Source organism: Mauremys reevesii, linkage group 17 (genome assembly GCF_016161935.1).
Source record: "Mauremys reevesii isolate NIE-2019 linkage group 17, ASM1616193v1, whole genome shotgun sequence".
Taxonomy (NCBI): Eukaryota; Metazoa; Chordata; order Testudines; family Geoemydidae; genus Mauremys; species Mauremys reevesii.
In genome coordinates, this window is record NC_052639.1 from 17,749,706 (window position 1) to 17,754,207 (window position 4,502).

The 4,502-nt window shown below is 52.5% G+C and overlaps 1 non-coding gene across 1 annotated transcript; it reads right to left on the minus strand.

The window, feature by feature from the left end:
• Nucleotides 1-4,080: 4,080 nt before the first annotated feature.
• TRNAQ-CUG lies at nt 4,081-4,152 on the minus strand. Its single transcript has one exon. It is a non-coding gene; the product is annotated as a tRNA-Gln (tRNA).
• Between the last annotated feature and the right edge of the window lie 350 nt (nt 4,153-4,502).

Consider the following 4,502-nt stretch of genomic DNA (forward strand, 5'->3'; position numbering starts at 1 on the left):
CGCCCACCATGGTAGGACACTTTACCATGCCATGCATGTAGCAAGTAATCAGGGATCATTGCGTGGCAAAGCATCGCAGCGTATAGTCCCGGGGACTGCTGGCATTCAAGAAGCATCCGCTCTTTATCTTGTTCTGTTATCCTCAGCAAAGTGATATCGTTCAGGATAACCTGGTTAAAAATCAGGAATTTAAGTAAGGGGGTGGCCATTTTCTACTGGTTTCGTGGAATGCAGCAGCTTAAAAACACTTTCCTGCACGTAGCGGCGGGGAGGAGGAGTGAAATGCCGATGATCTTTTCTGTTTGGTCACCGGTGGGTGGGGAGGAAGGTTGTTGATTAGCAGGGAGCTAGCGTGGTATTAGCCATGCGTTGGGGAGGGTAAATCACTGAGACAGTGGCTTACCATGGCCGCATGCAAGCTGAATTCTGATGCCTGGACCTGATGTGTCTGTGAGATCTGTAAACCCAGAGCTGCAAGCGGTCACTATTAAGATGAAAAATGCGACCTTGTAGGGAAATCACATGTGCTAGGTGAATAGTGATGTTCACTGTGAAACAGTATAACCATTGTTCTGTAAAATGTATCTTTCTAAATATTTATCTCCCTCATGCAGCTGCAATTTTTCAAGCGTCCTCCTCCATCCCAAAGGCTAGCACAGATAAGGCGGAGGAAAAGAAGACGCGAGATGAGATGTTCTCGGATATTATGGAAGTGACACGCAATGAAAGAGCTCATCTGAATGAGTGGAAGGACGTGGTTTCAAATTACAGGAAAGAGGCCAGTGAACGTGAGGACAGGAGGGATGAACGTGGAGGACAGGAGGACAGGAGGACCGAGATGAGAGGTGGCGGCAGGAAGACCGCCAGGAAAATCAGCGGTGGCGGCAGGAAGATCAGCGGTGGCGGGATGCAACTCTGGGGCTGCTGCGTGATCAAACTGACATGCTCCGGCGTCTTGTGGAGCTTCAGGAACGGCAGCAGGATCACAGAGTGCCGCTGCAGCCCCTGTATAACCACCCTCCCCCCTCACCATGTTCCTTAGCCTCCTCACCCAGACGTGTAAGAACGCGTGGGGGGAGGCTCCGTGCACCCGCCCACTCCACCCCCGTGGACAGCCCAACCAGAAGGATGCCGATACTCTGACTTTTTTTTTTAATGGGCGTCTCCATCCCTCCTTTCCTCCTCCCAAAGCACACCCTTACTTCTCTCCCTCTTTTATAATGAATCAATAAAGAATTCATGCTTTTAAATGAGAGTGACTTTATTTGCATAAGTAAGCTGTACTCGAAGGGGAGGGGAGTTGCTTACAGGACTGAGTCAATCAAGGGGTTGGGTGTTCATCAACAAACACAGCAGTCACACTGTACCCTGGCCATTGATGAGGCTCGTTTTCAAAGCTTCTCTGATGCGCACCGCTTCCTGGTGTGCTCTTCTAATCTCCTGGTGTCTGGCTGCGCGTAATCAGCGGCCAGGTGATTTGCCTCAGCCTCCCACCCCGCCATAAAGGTCTCCCTTACTCTCACAGAGATTGTGGAGAATACAGCAAGCAGCAATAACATAGGGGACATTGGTTTGGCTGAGGTCTGAGCGAGTCAGTAATGTGCGCCAGCGCGCCTTTAAACGGCCAAATGCACATTCCACCACCATTCTGCACTTGCTCAGCCTGTAATTGAACAGATCCTGACCACTGTCCAGGCTGCCTGTGTATGGCTTCATGAGCCATGGCATCAAGGGGTAGGCTGGGTCCCCCAGGATAACGACAGGCATTTCAACATCCCCAACTGTTATTTTCTGGTCTGGGAAGTAAGTCCCTTGCTGCAGCCGTTTAAACAGAGTAGTGCTTCTGAATACGCGAGCGTCATGAACCCTCCTGGCCATCCACGTGGATGTTTGTGAAACGTCCTTGTGATCCACCAGTGCTTGCAGCACCATTGAAAAGTACCCCTTCCGGTTTACGTACTGGGTGCCCTGGTGCTGCGGTGCCAAGATAGGGATATGGGTTCCATCTATCGCCCCCCCACAGTTAGGGAATCCCATTGCAGCAAAGCCATCCACTATGGCCTGCACGTTTCCCAGAGTCACAACCTTTCGTAGCAGCAGCTTAGTGATTGCTTTGGCTACTTGCATCACAGCAGCCCCCACAGTAGATTTTCCAACTCCAAATTGATTCCCGACTGACCGGTAGCTGTCTGGCGTTGCAAGCTTCCACAGGGCTTTCGCCACTCGCTTCTCTACTGTGTGGGCTGCTCTCATCTTGGTATTATGGCTTTTCAGGGAAGGGCAAGCAAGTCACAAAGTTCCATGAAAGTGCCCTTACGCATGCGAAAGTTTCGCAGCCACTGGGAATCGTCCACACCTGCAACACAATGCGGTCCCACCAGTCAGTGCTTGTTTCCCGGGCCCAAAATCGGCGTTCAATGGATAGAATCTGCCCCATTACCATCAGGATCTCCAAAGCGCCGGGGCCCAAGGTTTGAGATAATTCTGTGTCCACGTCCTCATCACTGTCATCGCCGCGCTGCCGTATCCGCCTCTTACTCGCCTCGGTTCGAAGGTCCTGGTTCAGCATATACTGCACGAGAGTGCGCGAGGTGTTTAAAACATCCACGATTGCGGTATGGAGCTGAGCAGGGTCCATGCTTGCTGTGCTATGGCGTCTGCACGGTTCACCAAGCAAAAAAGGCGCAAAACGGTTGTCTGCCGCTGTCAGGGAGGGAGGGAGGGGTGAGGCTGTACCCAGAACCACCCGCAAAAATGATTTTTGCCCCATCAGGCACTGGGATCTCAACCCGGAAATGCCAAGGGGCGGGGGAGGCTGTGGGAACTATGGGATAGCTACGGGATAGCTACCCACAGTGCAACGCTCCAGAAATCGACGCTAGCCTCGGACCATGGACGCACACCACCGATTTAATGTGTTTAGTGTGGCCGCGCGCACTCGATTTTATAAAATCTGTTTTACAAAACCGGTTTATGCAAATTCGGAATAGTCCCGTAGTGTAGACGTACCCACAGTGTCCACCTTTTCCAAAGAAGTGCATGAAGTAGGCGCCCGCGTGGCTTAATGGATAAGGTGCCTGACTTTGAATCAAGAACTTGAGGGGTCAAGTCCCTTTGTGGTTGTGTTGATGCAGTTTTACCTTCATGCTGAAAGTCCTGCTCCTTTCAAATCTGGAACCTCTTCTTGGCCGCTCAGGCCAATGCTCTGCCTTCAGCTAGAGCCCGGGAAGGAGTTGGGGTTGGATGTCACAAAGGCTGGGGCATGAGCCCCAGGTGCTTCCAGTCTAGCCTTTGCTATTCCTGAATTCCCAAAGGAAATGGACGGCTGCCCGGGCTAGCGTGTGGAGCAGTTTCCCTCTGTCCCTGTGCTTGAGGGGGGTTGCTACATAGCGCCTTGGGAGCCTGGATGTTTCTCTGCTTCTCACCAGCTGGAGAAAAGCCTCTTGGGATAACATCTCCTGCCCCACTGCAAAAGTGAGCATGGGGTATGGGAACGGTAAGAGGCCCCACCAGGGGGGCTGGCCCTGCTTTCCTACCGTCTACTGATGTTGGACACAGAGCATCAGCAGCCACCCCGCATGGTGGTCTGCGGGTGGCCTTCAGTGGGGGTTTGGCATGGCAGGGAGCAGGCTGGCCGGGAGTCTTGTTGCCTGTCTGCTGGCCACACAAAGGCATGGTCCTGCCCTCGTCTAGCCCCGCCCTCAGTCGCTCTGTGGCTTATAAGCCTTCCCTCGGAGCTGTCAGCACCAGCCGCCTCTGCTCCAGGTGCCCAGAGGAGGAGAGGTGTGCTGGGCTCCAGCCTGGGACTCTGCCTCCCTCCTGCCTATCAAGCCTGGCCCTGGCACTGCTTTCTTCAAGTGCCATGTGAGCAAGAGGAAAAGTGTGGCTACAAGCACCAGACTTGTGGGCATCAGATGAAGCAGTGAGAATCCCAACCACTAGAGCCACTTCTAAACCCCCACCAAAGACCTGGCTCTGGTGGGGAAAGGAGTTAACCAGCAGGAGGGAAATGACCCACTTTTGTATAGCTGGAGACAGGAAAGCACTTTGAGCACCAGATCTTTACCACCAGCTAACACAAGGTCCCACTGAGATTTGAACTCAGATTGCAGGATTCAGAGTCCTGAGTGCTGCCCTTTACACCATGGGACCAGCTTGTATTGGCCTCTCGGGACATTGGAGACTCTCACAGGGCTGGCTTGTGTAAGGGACTGTTGGCCCTTTACTAAAACTTAGTGGGGTTTGGTTGGCTAGTTCCCAGTCCCAATAGAAGGGGGAAGGGCCAATGGGAAATCAGGACCCTGAGACTGACAGGCCCCTTGGGCAATGGTCACCAACGGTTAGGGAACAAGTGAGAATTTGTTAATGGAGAAAAATTCCTGGTGAAAATTGGCAAAGCTGTGCAGATTTTGAAAAGTTCCAGTGAATTTACACATGAAGATACAAACAGGGAGACAAACACGCACACAGAGAATGAGAAAATCACACACTGCACAGGCCCA